General features: G+C 46.9%; 1 protein-coding gene across 1 annotated transcript in view; it reads right to left on the reverse strand.

Annotated features, from left to right (window-relative positions):
* SAMD11 (sterile alpha motif domain containing 11) overlaps positions 1-15,642 on the reverse strand; it is a 169,239-nt gene that overhangs the window by 119,533 nt on the left and 34,064 nt on the right. The window contains exon 6 of the mRNA XM_071798379.1: positions 11,880-11,985. The gene's annotated coding sequence lies outside the window, so the exon portion shown is untranslated. The remainder of the gene's footprint in view (positions 1-11,879; positions 11,986-15,642) is intronic.

Here is a 15,642-nt window from a genome sequence, read left to right on the forward strand (position 1 = left end):
CATGGTGAGGAACTGATGGGCTTCCACCATCCTGCCAGCTTCTGTCAGATAGCGGGTTGGAATACCAGCAAGAAAGTTGCATGTGGGCATCTCGGTGTGAGGATAAAAGGCAACTGGAATTCATACCGTCCCTGAAAGAGGAGGAGGAAAAGGAAAGTGGAATTCATACCGTCCCTGAAAGAGGAGGAGGAAAGTTGTACACAAGACAGCTGCATCTCCAGTTGCAGTTTAGGAAGTTTCAGTCTCGGATGCAGCTGAGGCAACACTTGGACTTTCTCTTGCTATAGCATTAAGCAGGTGAATGATAAGAACACCTCAATACTCCTCTGGAAAATAGATGCTTTACTCACACTTCCGAAGGATTTGAAGTTCACTAGGGGACATATGCTAAGGATTAAAACTCACTTAAAAGCCATCAAAACATCCTTCTTGTTCCTCTGACAGACGGCGCTGAAATGCGCTTTAGTGATGCTAATTGTTTCGTTAAATACAGCAGTTCACATATAAACCACACCAAAACTCTCGGACCTTTCCATATGTCAGCCTCATGGTCTTTTCCATTCAACACGGCTCTTTCAATTGTGTCCCGGGAACATTTGCACCAACATCTGCTTAACTTCAAAAGCAGCACTGACAGATTCAGATGACAGAGCATGTCTGGGGTCTGCAAACAGACTTACAAGGCCTGTGCAAACCATGAGCTTCTACAGATAAGTGAAGTCAGGAGGTGCAGGACCAGCTTTGCCTTCTCATTGAAGGACAACTACCCACCAAGAGTCCTTTTCTATGCAGTTCCCATTCACAGGAGTCTTCTCCACGTTTTCTTCCCCTCTCCTTACACTGGCACCTCCATCACTGCTCCGGTCCCAGCCCAATCCCACTGTTCTCCCTTCCGGATTCCTGGAATGCCCAACACCTGCTGCATAAACCAGGTTGTGGGAGGCCAGGAATGACTGTGCACACTGGAGGTGTCTATTATCCAGGGCACATGTGCAACAACTCCAGTGGAGCCCCAGGTTGGAGATCACGGGATATTTTATTTACCTTTACAGAACACTTTCTCCGGCCAATTTGGCCGAGCACAAGCAGCCACACCGAGGCCCGGTGTTGTCTATCAATAACGGAATGATGTGACATGCTTAGGGCACCCCTGTGTATGCATGTATGTTATAAGGAACACATGTTCCTCCATTCCAAGAGGATTTATAACAGGGTTTTGGGCAGGCATAGCACACATAAGGGTGTTTTGTCAGTTCAGGAGTGATTGATGTCTCAGTGCTTGGCACGTCTCTGGTGATTATACTGCACTGGTGAGTCACTGATCATTTCACAACGATGCTTATGTCTGCCGGGTAACATCCAACACATCCATGGCTCACGCTACATTCCAAATGTCCACCCCGAATTCTTCTGACCTGCTGCAGGAGCATCACCAGGGCCGTGTTTCACAGGGTCTGCTTCTGTCGGAACTGAAGAACAGCACAGCTAAAATCTCACTACTCACCACGTAATATCGCTGCAGAGAAGCACAGCAGCCTCATCGAGTGCAGCAGGACGCCCGCCCCACGGTCGTTTAGGAAGCCCATATGCTGCACGACGTCCCCCAGGCTGATACCAAGCTGAAATGTTGCTCACACACAAACCCCCAGCACACCTACCGCTATCTCACTGAGTTCCTGCGTTAGAAAACTCCCTGCTCAGCCCCACCCAGGAAAAGAGTGAGTATACGTTGGAAACGTTAACACAGGAGGGACTACAGTGCAGCCACATTACAGCTGTAATAGGCATATTGAAATAAATACTGTAAACAACATAGCTGCATGTTTTATCACTTATCAGATTTGTCCTTGGAAAAATAAAACTGTAGACAAGAAGAGCAGTATCCCAGAACTCCTTCAGAACAAAGACTTATGGATCGCAGTAGCAACCTCTCCAGTCTATCACAAAATTACACTCATCTACAGAAACAAGAACCTTTACATCAGCAAAAGCAACCATTTTGCACTGTGTACATGTTTCTGGTTACTGGACACAAATCTTGGGCTTTTCCCTGGTTCTCTGTCTACCTGATCCCATTCCCCACGCTTCTGCCATCACTGCTCTGATTTCTTCCTAGCTCCCAAGCTGGACTCTCCAGTTTAAAGCTGCAGATCAGGCAAGAAAAAACCATCCAGCTGATTTTGAAATCAAGGATTGAGATTGTGACTGGAACTGAAAAAACAAATGAGTGAACGGAAGGTTACGTGGCTGCAGAAAGACCCAAAAATAAGGATGAAATGGAGCCATCGGGTTCCAACCACCCAGATCAACTGAGAGAATACCTGAAATCAGGGCTGCTGATTCACTGCGTTTGGTAGAAAGGCCTTCAGGACCTAGGGACCCCAAATTCTGGGATATTTATTGTCCTGCAACTTTTGGTGCAGTAGAGGACGGTTCCTGAGTGCACATCTTCACTCTTCTGTGATCCGTTTTAAGATATCTACCCCTCCTTTTTCCGCTTCCCAAGAGAAATCCCTTTATCACAAGCTATTCCAGGTCTGGTTTGCTGCCATCGACACCTGCCAAGGCCATGCTTTCTGTAAAATAAGTGGGCAGAGAGCTGTCAAAATACCATCTCCACGCTCCCTCTCGGACCCGAACCTGGTGACATTTCTGTGCCCTGGCCCAACACCAGCTCTCACACGAAGATGAAACCAAACTGCAGAAGTGTTTAACATTTCGGGTGAAGCAATGACCAGACGCCCAGGGGAGGTTACAGTGGAACTTGTCCAGCGAAGTTTCTGTGGGTTTAAAAACAGCAGACAGATACCTCAGGAAATTACTTGTGGAACTGGACTTCAGCGTCCAGTTAATGGTTAAAAGCAGCCGACAGCTCTTCAGCTGAGCAGTCTGCTTGCAAACCATTCTCCAACACGTCTCTGGAAATCCGGTCTGCATCACTTGCTCAAACCTTGCCAGCTTAATCTGAATAATAACAGAGAAATGGTCCCTATGAGGCTAAATGCTATCAGTGTAGGACCAAACAGGAAGATAAATTGAGCAGCACGCGTGGCTGAGACCTTTGAAAAGGACCAGCGCGCTTCCTATTCTCACATCTTGAAACCTCAACACTACAGTAGCAACGCTGGCAGGAGCTCCTCAGTCACTCTATTCCTAAGAGGTCAGAACCGTGAGCACATGTCCTTCTCCAGATCCATTTCTCTTCTTTTCCCACAGCCAACGTGTCGTTGACTTAATTCACAATGCTTCTTTGCACAGCGATAGCAACCATCATCTGAAGTTCATGGCACACTTGGCAAACATCCTGTCTCAGCTTTCTGGTCGTACTGTGGGGAGCCAGGGAAGCACCAAACGTGGGCAAATATTAGTGTGATTTCTGATGTGCACGGCAGTGATGCTAAAAACCCCACCATGCTTCAGGAGCGGTGCCCCAAAGCACCAAGAACGTCACAAAACCATTTTTCTACTCAGTATTCCTGAATATTTCAATACATAGCTGAATTTCCAAATCAATTTATTCTATCTATTCTGCTTTTGTTTCCATCACACGGTGTTCGACCCAGTGGAGATTTGCTGCCTTACAATTCTGTGCAAAAAGATGCAGGGAAATCAACTTTTCACACACTGTGGTAAAACAAGGCACACAGGAAGCATTTGGCATTTTAGAATCAAGAGATTCCCTTATACACAGGTAGCTCCACACAACCAGACTGTTCCAAAACAGACAGTGCATATTACTTACTACCTACTAAGCACAAAATAATTAAATTCCTTATGTATAATACTTGACTTCAGTATTTCTCCAAGGGGAAGTGTCTTCCCCTATATCTCCCAGCCTCCCCAACCTGAGCTTTGCACAGATCTCCTAAAAATCTGCCACTGCGCAGGCAGGAGCTGCATTGCACTTAATGAGGCACTTCAGGTTCAATGAGGTCCTTCATCTTTTCAGTTCCAGCTCTGTGCTTCTCCCTTCCAGGCATGTAAGTTGGCTCCTGCACCATCTTCATTAGGTGCTGCTTCTTCCTTTGGTTATAGCTCCATGGTTCCTTCCCATCCAGCCTGAGGCAAGAGGCTGAGGGGTCAGAACTCCGGGGTTCTGCTTCCAGATCTGTCACAGAGCTTTTGTGACCCTGACAACAAGCCAGGAAGGCGGCGTTTTTGAAACCTGGGTGCCTAAATTTAGGCTCCGGACACAGCCTCATTTACTGAGATGAGAAGCATCCAGAGGTCTTGCTAAAAAAGAGCGCTAATTATGACAGCATCCAAAGTCTCATACTTGTGTCTCCCCTCCCGCTTTCATGTCATTAATCCCAAATCTGCATCTCCCACGTACTTTAATAGCCAAAGCTAACGCAAGCTTTACCTTCAAACCCTGTAAAACCTATACTCCCAGCTCTTCTGGAAGCTGCACTCGGTATGTACTGTCAACAAAACCTTCACACGTATGCCCAAAAGGTTAAACGAGAACCACGGATCTGAGTTTCTGATATCGAGCCATGCATTGACCCACCTCCCCTAATCCTCTCACCATACAACACCCCAGTTGGAAATAAAAGCTTCTTTAATTTTTCTCCTGGGAATCCACAGTACTTGTAATGTACTCAGAACTCCAACCAGTAAGAGTAATATGCGTGCTTGCTCTGTAGACTATTGTACGTGTATATAAAAATTTACACAGCTCAGTTTTTAACTAATCTCACCATAAATCCATAAAGCATGAAAACCGAACCTTCCAACCAATACTTCACATGCACACCCTTCCTACAGACCTGTAAACCCCTCAGAAAAGGCTCTTTTAATCTCTACGGCGACTGCACACCTTTTTTAAGAATAAAAAAGTACCAAAAATAGGTGCTACAGATGCCTAATATTTCAAAGTGTCTATTTGGTACCGTGTGTGAATCCACAGGGAGACAAAACAATACTTTATTATACTGTACATGTACGGCACTGTATCAGATGGACTTTGCGAGTAATCCGATTATCTCTCCTATGAAATCAAAATAGCTACGGAGAGAGGTTTTACCCTAATCCTAGCGCCATCTCTGGGAATGGTTTATCGCGCAGAATTACTTAACAAAGGGAATGGGAACCGGGGGAGGGTTTTCCAGCTTTCCGCTGCCATCTCCTCCATTCGGAGCGACCCGGGCAGCAGCCCCGGGGCCGGGCCGGGCGGCGCCGCAGCCGCGGCAGCTCCAGGCGGGGAGCGGCGGCACCAGAGCCGCCCGCGGCTGCAGCCAGGAGCTCGGCGGGCCGGGGGTGGGGGAGAAATTCGGGAGGGGAAGCAAACGCGGAGCCGGAGCCCCTGTGGGGCCCGGTTCGGCGGGGCTGCGCTCCGGAGCGCTGCCTGGGGCCGGCCCGGGCTGGCGCCGCCCGCCTCCCCCTGGGGCGCCGCCGCCGCCGCGGTCGGAGTCGCCCTGGCAGCAGAGCCGAGACGCTGATGAGCCGCCGACACGTTGCAATTAGTGCGGCGGCCCCGGCCGCTGCCTCCCCCGGGGCTCGGCACGGCGGGGCCGGCACGGCGGGCACGGCCCGCCCGCCTCCGCGCTCCCCGGGCGGTCGGGGCCGGGCGGCGGGGACGGGGGAGGATCTGCAGGGCGGGAGCCTGGAAACAGACGCTTGGGAAAGTCCGGAGGCGCTGAGCGGCGGCTGAGAAACACGCGAGGCGGCGGCGCGGGTGGGTGCGGAGCGACAGCAAAACCCCGCACAGCAGGAGCTGCTGAACCCACCCGCGGGGCTCCTGAGCTTGGAGGAGACTGAGGGGTGACCTTATTAATGTTTACAGCTATATAGAGGGTGAGTGTCAGGAGGATGGAGCCAGGCTCCAATGACAAGGGGTAATGGGTTCAAACTGGAACACGAGAGGTTCCACTTAAATACGAGAAGGAACTTCTTCTCAGTGAGGGTGTCAGAGCCTGGCCCAGGCTGCCCAGGGGGGTTGTGGAGTCTCCTTCTCTGCAGCCATTCAAACCCGCCTGGACACCTTCCTGTGGAACCTCAGCTGGGTGTTCCTGCTCCATGGGGGGATTGCACTGGATGAGCTTTCCAGGTCCCTTCAACCCCTGACATTCTGGGATTCTGTGAAACTCAAGGCTGGAGAAGCATGCAGAGGGCACACGGACAAGCAGGAGGGAGCAAAACACGGATGTGCTACAGCAACACACACGCAAAGAGCAAAAATAAACCGTGGAAGTTGCACGTGCAAGTACAGTCAAGACCAGCACGCCAAACAAAGCGTCAACCGACAGGAACTGTCAGGGCAACACCACCACAGAACAGGGCCACAAACAATCTCGATGAGCCATCAAGATGCTTTGCTGGCACAACTGCACCATTTCTAGCATTTTGCACATCAATATCGGTGTTTTTCTGAATGTTTAAGCAATTAACAGCTTCCATCCTGAGATTTTCACATTTCTGTTGCAAACCCTGGACACACAGGTACAGGTGTCAGACACTGGAAGTCCCAAGTCATCCAGAGCCGTGCTCCGGCTGAGGAGGAAACAAGGGCTTTTTGTATTTCAACAAGACAGTTAAAACTCTCACTCATTTATCATCAGTTTTGCCTTCCTGGAAATCATTTTGGGATGGGACAGGCAAATTGTATCTCAAGCCCTGACATTTCAGTAAAATGCCATAACTTATCATAAAATGATGGTGGTTTGCCTCATATCAAGTCATATATTGAGAAGATTTTCTTTCCCTTGAGTTTGCATTGCAGAAAAAATGAAGCATAGCAACCTACAAAACATCCGACCAGACTCAGCCTAACAGCGAAGAACATGTCACAAGTAACATCACCTCTCGCATAAACTTTCCCCAGTTTCCCCATGCCTGCCACTGGAGTTACAATGGTGTCTGGAGAAGGACTTGCAGGCTCCACTTGTTTCCATGCCAACAACCACAAAAAAGGGTTATTTCAGATACACAGTAGCTAATTTTCAAATGACAAAACTATCTGCCATTTAAATTATGTTTGCTTCTCCTAAGCAGCTAAGGGGGAGGTCTAATCCACATTGTGGAGTAACTACCTGCAGTATGTTTTTATAAAACGTACGTTGCTTTGGAATGATGGAAACATGAGAAAGGGGCTTTGTGGCTGTGCCTGCAGACCGGAGATGGGGGAATTTTACCGGAGCACATCCCAGCGTAAGAACTCATTGGCCAGGGCCGTGATGCCAGCGCTGCCAAAACAGGTGAATAAAAGATGGCAATGAGATGAGCGTGGAGAATTTTAGTCACAGTGCTGCGCACGCAGGGGCCAGGAGGGAGCAAGAGTCCTGACAACGCAGATCCCAGTCTGGCAGAACTCTCATTGACTTCACACCTGAGAAAGAAACTTGATTTAATCAGAAAAGTTGTCTAAATACAGCCCTTAAAAGGATGCGGCCATGCCATCATGATAAGTGTGTTACCGTAGCATAGCTTAAGAGGTGGCTTCAATTACACTGGTACAGTCAGTGGAGTAAAACCCTTACACAAACAGGTTAATTTCTGATCTAAAATGTTAATAAATTCTTTTAAAGGTGTTTTCGTGGGCCCTCTGCAGTTGTGATTTTAACTAATATGTAGGTCATAGGTGCAAAGAACATAGCACTGCAGGAATCTGTTCAAGCCTTTGCATCATTTGTTCTTTATTTTGGGCAAGAAAATCCTGAGAATTTTTTTTCCTTTCTTTAATTCCAGAAAAATGCCAGAATGCAGCTCCCACTGGGAGAAAAACGGCAGAGCCCCCCCGAGCAATCGCTGGAGGAATCAGAACCGCCGGGAATTAGAACTTGGGGAGCGTGGGGGGCAGAGGGGAGAGTGCAGAGCAGAAAAGGTCCACGATGATGTGAGAAAATAATCTCTTTTGAAGAGAGATGGGAAGAGAAGTGTTGCTCCCTAGATGAGTTCTGAATGTCAAGTTTCAGCAATTTTCAGTGCCACATTATAAACCATTGAAAAATGAGATTTAAGGCTTCTTATCAATTAGATGAACTACCCTTTGTGCTCATAATTTTTACAGAATTGCAAATCTTTCTCAGTCTCTTCTTCTCCTAGAGCCAGGGGGAAAAAAGCCCTGAAGAACAAGCTGAGTTCCTTTCAGGGACGAGCTTTTCATTCTTGAGGCAGAGCCTGGAGGGTTCTGTACAGACCCTAAATAAAATGACAGTGGTGGCCCCACAAATTTCTTCCTACGGTCAGCGCTCTAACTGACCCTTCCCCATTCATCATAGCGATTCAGTCGCCCCTCGTGAATGACACAGCACGACACCACATGAATTATCTCTGACCTTGAGCAGGAGCGGCTCCTCCAGCTCAGGTTGGGGTCAGGAGGAGGGCAGGAGGGAGAAGCTGCTCTCTTGGACCTGGGGATTCGCACATCGCTTCAGCCTCCACAGCAAAAAGGTGATGTGTTCACGGCACGAACCCGCCCGCGTGGCCCAAGGAACAGTCCTGTAATCTCGGCCATCAAGCCCAGGGGTGGTGTTGAGGTAATGGTGTCTCCAGAATCGTGAGAAGCCCATGGGAGGTGCTTTGGGCGAGTCGAGTATGGACACAGTCAGTCCGGGCTGACTGCACCACAGCGGCCGCAGCCAGGACGAGCAACTGGGAACCGGGCAGCCCTGGTGTCTGCTGCAGATTGGTTTGCCACCATGCCAAGGAGCTAGCAGACTGCTGGTGTTTCTATTAGAAGCACAAATGATTGGATGTGTATCGTTTGTCTGAAAGTTGTGCTTTTCTTACTGTAGAAGGATGGAAGATTTGCCCCAAGATTTCACCTGTACAATCTCCTTTGATACTTTTAGCCATACAGAACGACTTAACACACTTTAGTTTAAGGCACCTTTCACAGACAAAGTATCGTGGAACTACCAGCTCTATGATGATGAAAGAATCACTTGCTAACATGTCTATCAATAATAATGCCAACCTTGCCTCCTTTTGTACACACCATCCTCCTCATGAGAAAGAATATGAGTCGAACATTTCCACAGCTGGCACAAAAGAGAGTGGAGTTGAGGATCCATGACTGGGGTTAAATGTCAAACTCATCAAGGACACAGCAAGGATACACCATCCCTGTTATGCTTATAAAGAAGGAGAGAGGCAATGCAGGAGGAGAGGAAGGGGACAGGGAAGCAAATAAATAAGGACAATGCACAATTTATGAAGACAAGAAGGTAGTAAGTGCTACTCACCCAGAGTGTAAATTGGTATTGATGTCACAACGCAGCCCAGCCAAAAAATAATGATGATGGTAATTTAGGGCTTGCACTATATCTCACTCAAGCCACAGTCCCATCCAACAGCAACTCTCACCCTGCTGCTTTCTTCCCCTTCTCTATTCATTGGTGTCCTCCTAAATCAAATACACTCAATGTTGATTTGATGATATGGTGTTATTTTATTTATCATCCACCGCTCACTCTTCTACTCTCCTCCCAAGTTCTCGGTGGGCACCTCAGTCATTTTCAGGTACCGGGCAGTACTCAGAGGAACAAGCCTGTCTTTAGGGCACCGGAATTAGAACCTTTATGCTGGTAGGGATTCGTGCACCGTTCCCAGCCCTCATCTGTCATCCTTTAATCTCTCCTGTTTTATGCTCCAGATCCTGGCTACCCAGTCCTGACTTCCCACGTTTATAGCCCTGACTTACTTCCCTCCTGTAGCATTTTACTGCTTGGTTATCGGCCCTTAGGGGCCTCATTTACACAAGTGCTGTTTTCGCTATAGTTAAGACTAATTCACTGGGTTACAGTTTGCTCTTACAGTCTACATTCTGTTCGGTTCCCAGGCTCCTCTCTCCTGTAGGGAGGCAAAGGGTTTTCTAATGGACAGAAGATTTTTTCTTAATAGCTATTAACCTCCTTTTGGGTGTTTGAAAGTCTGAATTAAGTTCTCCCCGTTCCTCTTCCATGCACATGTGCCCTCTGAGCCCTTCCTAAGGTCTGTGGGACCTTGAGAAGGAGACTTCACGTGGGATCTGCTCTCTTCATCCCAGCTGATGTTCTAAGGCAAAGGCAGACACAGTCCTGAGAACGCCTTGGGAGCCAGATGTGTCCCTATTTGCACCTCCAGCCCAGCTGACGGTATTCTGTTCCGAGAATATACTCGTGTGTGTTTTCCTTCCCCCTTCCCACCCCTTTTTTAAAATTTATTTTCATTTTCTTGTTAGGGAAGGAAATACTTTCCTTGTCATTTATGCTCATTTCTTCCCCAAAGCTTTATATGTTTACTCTAGGACCATTAGATTTCTACCTGTCTATTATACACACACATGTATAGATACAGGTAAGCATACACAGAAAGATAATACATATATACATATATATATATATATGCCTCATTTCAGTAAATCTCCGCAAACAAGGCTCATTTTCCAGTGCCGCCTGCTTTCACAGCTCCAACTCCAGCTGGGTCTGCGATTTATTTTGTTTATGGGCCAGTTTTCATATAAAATCCCAGCATAATCAATGCCCTTCTCTACACAGATGCAGCCAAAACCACAGATTACCCTACACAGACAGAGTCAAGGGCCACCTGGTAACCCCCGTGTGGCCCCAGGGCTGGATCTCGTGTGCCCAAAGCAGAGCAGCCTGGTGGGACTGTGGAGAACAGGTAAGTGTGACCCACGGAAGCTGCACGATGTGCCCTGCCTGGGGTTGCACGTCCAACAAGACTTAATTCAACTGCCAAAGCAAAAGAGAGAACTCTGGAGTCACATCAGAACCTCCCACGTGCCAGGATCAAGAGTCTCTTGAATGCTGTTTCAATCAACTATTTAGTAGTAGCCTAATTCCAAATAGCACCATAACAATGTCAATTACATGAAAAATGACACATGGAATTGTAAATAATACCCTCTTTTGCTGTTCTCTGTTACTTTCACAGGATCAAAAGCTTATTGCTAACATTTCTTAAATTTCTCAACCTATTGTAAGAAATAAATAGATATTATCCATATTTTTTAATAGATAAACTGTGGCACAAAGAAATTAAATGAGTTGCTTAAGGTCATACAATGAGCAGTTTAGGAGCTACATCAGTGGACCCATTCTTTTCTTTTAATTTTTGTGTTTCTAAACAAGAAACCATCCAGGGGTTTGGCGCACACTTGCAAATCATCTTCCAAAACTACCAGTAGTGGTCTAACTCCATTCCTATAGAAGCCACTATTCTGTGAACAGAATTAGATCAACTTATTATCTTAAAGGGCAACAAAGCTAAAGCAGCACCAACTGCGGTTCAAAATTTCACCCAAATGCAGGATCAATAAATCCCCAGAGGAAGTGACAACAGCACAAAACACACCAGCATCAACAACAACAAAGCAAAACTGAAACCAGAAATGGAAACGCAACCACAAGAATTTAAGGGCTGTAAAGAGCAAGGGTTCAGTGTGCTACAGCATGGTTCTCATCCGCGATACAGCCTTCTGGCTACTATGGGACTGCACATAAATAATAATATCCCACAGTTGCAATTTTGGTTTCTTTTCTCAAACTGGCTTATTTGGTAGCAATGACAACAAAGAGATCCTCATCCACATATCTTTCTTTTCTTTGAACCCCTCATGCATGATACACAGATGAAAAATAGATCCCTTTCTAAAAGGTATATTCAGACACAGGGGAGAGCTGGTCGAGGTTTAAGTGGCTGGTAACGGCCTCCAGCATGAAGGGCTGGAGCCAAGTGTTCTAAGGACAGCGGATACATTGGAGATGACATCCTAGGCGGTTTTCAGGGCTACAGATACACATGTGTGGACTTAAAAGTGGTGAAAAAGCACTTTCTGCAAACTTAGTAATCAATGTCACCCCACTTGTTTGGAAGGAAAACAATGCAATGTTCCAGCATTCCCAAGGAGAGGCTGAATCCCAAGTGTTCCATACCTCACTTCTGCTGATGATCCCATCGAGCACCAGGGTGTAGAGGAGCTTTGCTTTGCAAGTTCTTTGTGCTCCAGGCAGGAGTTTTCACTCACTGTGTTCAGTGAACCTAAAATAATAAAGGGAAAACTTAAATAAATTAAGTTCCGCCTCAGAGGCGGTTGTTGAAAAGCAGTTACTAAACAGGAAGATGGGCAAAGGTTCTCCCCCATTTCCAGCATCATCTGACTTCCAGCTAGAGCAACAAGACCCAAACTGGAATGTCAGGGCAAAATGAGCGCTAAGACGCTTCTTCCTCTACAGGACATTGGGGAGAGGATGACTGGTGGCTGAAGTGAAGGGGTGAAAAACACAGAGACCTTAGATGGAAAACTAAAAGCAGCAACTGAAAATGGAAAGCAATGGAAAACAGGCTGAAACAAAGGCTGCATCCTTCCACAAAACATGGACCCGGGGCTGGAAACTGCATGGGCCAGAATTCACGGCAGATGCGCTCCAAGACTCATCTGTCCTAGTACCTCAGGTTCCACCAGTACTGTTATAATCAGAAATAGTTATAGAAACCAGCTCTTCCTTCATCATAGGCTGACAGATTCTTATCCGAGGTCCTCGAAATGGGTACAAGAAGACTTCAACTGATTACAATAAGATGAAGGTCACTCTGGCTTTTCTTCCAGAGGATCTAAAAACCAGCAGCCATGCTCTAACCCAAAATGTCCTCTGATTATTCCGTTCTCTAGTAACTAACAACCCCGCCACCAAAATTTTGCCATTTTTCCCAACAAACCAGAGTACTATCTATTCACATTGCATATCCTCCAAGGGGTTAAAAGCCATTTTGTTCTGGATACATTCTGTGTGACTCAACTTCTAAAGCACTAAATCGTAAGCCACAAAGCCATGTCGTTATTTACTTTCTCGAAGATAACGTGGAGCCAGTTTCTCCCCGTGTCTCTCTCCGTTTTGCTGCCTTTTGGCGTCCTTCGTGGCTGCTGCACGGTTCAGTAATTCCCAGTCGGAGCATATATGGAAAATCACTGTCAAACAATGGCCCAGGAGAGGGAAGGAGGAAGCTCCATTCACACCAGACTCGCTTCTCTCGTAGTTCCCCCCTTCCCCACACCCCGTGGCCTCTGTGACCATCTCCCCGTCCCCCTGTGTTGGGGACAGAAGGGTTGAAGCCGTCACGCTCCACACCCATTTTGGGGGAAAGGAAAGGGAGCAGAGGGAGCAGAATGAACTTGTTCTCCGAGAAGCATGGCATCCAGACCGGCGGGTTCCTTTTATCTTGTTTCACTTCAGTAAAAGCCTCAATTAACTCCACATTAATTATTAAATCAGAACAATGCATCTTTGGGTTCCAACAGCTAAATTCTGTTACTGCTGTTTCTTTGGGGAGCTTGGCTAGTTCTACATCTTAGGACATAAATATCTTTCTTCAAGGAGATCCTGGGCTGTTGTTTTTGTGTTCCTCTCATCTCCTGCTTCCCCAGTATGTTTTCAAACTCTTGCTCTTGTAGGTGAGCCTCATGATACTTTCTGCTTTCTTGCCCCAGGTTATTTTGGAGACTAACGGCTTTCCTGAAGTCTCCTGGAGAGTCTCTGCCTTCCATCCATGAAGTTCTAGGACTTCCTGAGGAACGAACCGCTCTAGCACTGCAAATATCACATAAACTATAATAACAGAAAACTGGGGGACTATGTGCATTTAAAAATAAAATAAGTATAGAAAAACAGACCTAAGCAGATAACTGAATTAAAGAGGCAGCTCTGAGCCAGCAGCTGGTCACTCAGCCATCTTTTCAGTCTCCCTTTGCTCTTGGGTTCCTGTTTCTGCTCAGACTGAGGGAGGTGGCAACACTTCATGCTTGACCTGCACCACCACTGACAACACGTGATCTGTCTTGCCTCTGTTGGAAAAGACAGCGATATTTGCTGCAGCAAACTTATCGTCAGCCCACGTGTCCCTCGGTGATGCCACCGACCACAGCTCTCCAGCTCTTCTGGCAGAAATGACGAGAGGGAGGGAAAAACCCCAGAGTCAATACATTTGTTAGAGAAGCTGCTTCCACATTTCTGCTTTAGAAAAGCAGAATGGTCTAGAAGGAACCAGCAATCAGTATTTTCTTCTAGTCTTGCAGATGTTTCAAGATTAATTAATAAAGTTATCATTATCAATCATGATAAATACAAGTAAAGGTGCTTCCCTAGGGATAACAAAATCCATATATTATTGCCCATTTGGAAGGGATTATCAGTGGCAAGTAGAAAAGTCTCTCCAAAAAGTTTAACTATGGCTTATTTTAATGCCCACCTCCATTTGCATTTTTGGAAGATGCATTTATGGAACAGAATTCTGAAATTTATGCCAAAAGAAAAAAAAAGCGGGGGGCAAGGACAAAGAAGTGGCGTGTTGAGGCTTGTCTGCTTAAGAGAAATCCACATGTTCACCCTGGAAAGTGGAAAAGGTCCAATATAGAGCCCCATGATACTCCTGCATACCATGGATTTCTGTCAATGGAAATCCTCCGACACCACTCGAATTGCTCTTCCACACCAGCAGGACAGCAGAACTGGGGCCAGGTTCTCAGCAGGGGAAAAGAGAAACTGAACGGTTTTCATTTGTATCTGTGCCTCATGCTCAGCCCCATTTAAAGCAAGGCAGCATAGGGTTATTTCTCCCTTCTGTTAACTGGGTCTAATAAGAGAAGCAAGAACTGTTCACAGCTACATCCCTCATCTGAGCATCTCGTAGCACAGACATTTCTCAATCAGCCACCACACGGTTCATTCCTGTAAGGCCCATACAGACATCTATCCCCACTCTACGGGTGCATAAACTGAGACCCCTGGGGAGTTGGAAGTGAAGCTGGGAATAAAGTCAAGAAACCCTAATTTTATAGGCCCTTGGTAGAACCTACAGATGACACTGGGGCTTATGCCAGATAACCCACTGTTTGCTAAAGAAGGAAGAAAAGTGCTTTGCTGCCAAGTGTGAAAATCAGTGTGCAGCCACAGGATCAAGGCATAAAATCCCTGTCCCTAAAGCCAGTCAGGTTCATCACTGTGATTCATGGATTTACAGAGAAAGTCCCATAATCTTATTTTAGCAGCACCCAAGCACAAAAGGGAGCAACCTCATGCAGACTGGAGACAACAGGGAAACTTGCACAGTGGGTCTGATCCAGAACTGCTGATGAGAACTGAACCATTTCACTAATCCCTGTACACTTGTATGGGCTTCTTCCTCCGCAGAATGCCGGAAAGATGCTCGTGGAACCCACCAGAAATGGACCTCTGGGAGTAAGTAAAAGGTCCTGTCATCTTATCCTGGTCCAGGAATCCACTTTCACGTGATTAATTATTTGTACTGTTAAGCAAACATGAGTGCTTTTAGAGCAGACTGAAGAAGGGCTGCTCCTAATCAAAAGCAGCCAGCTTGTTTATTTCTGGGGTTTTTTTTCCCCCATTGTCTATTTTGGTGTTTATAAAAAACGATGTTGGGAGCTGTGTGGCTGTGGCCTCCTCCCAGCAGCTGGCTTGCTTGTAAAGCCTCCACATCAGCCCGGAAGACACAGCAGATATAAGTGGGAGAAAACACGCGATGTCTTTATGCCTGTGGTGCACGGAGATGGTTCCCCAGGTTGGCTCCAAACAGCCCAGCAGCAGAGGGATGATGGGGATGGAAGAGCCCACAGACTCCAGCAGAAAGACCTGATTACATGGAAATGTGCGTGGAGCAGCACTGAGCAGCACAGCCCAGAGC

Source organism: Patagioenas fasciata, chromosome 23 (assembly GCF_037038585.1).
Source record: "Patagioenas fasciata isolate bPatFas1 chromosome 23, bPatFas1.hap1, whole genome shotgun sequence".
Classification (NCBI taxonomy): domain Eukaryota; kingdom Metazoa; phylum Chordata; class Aves; order Columbiformes; family Columbidae; genus Patagioenas; species Patagioenas fasciata.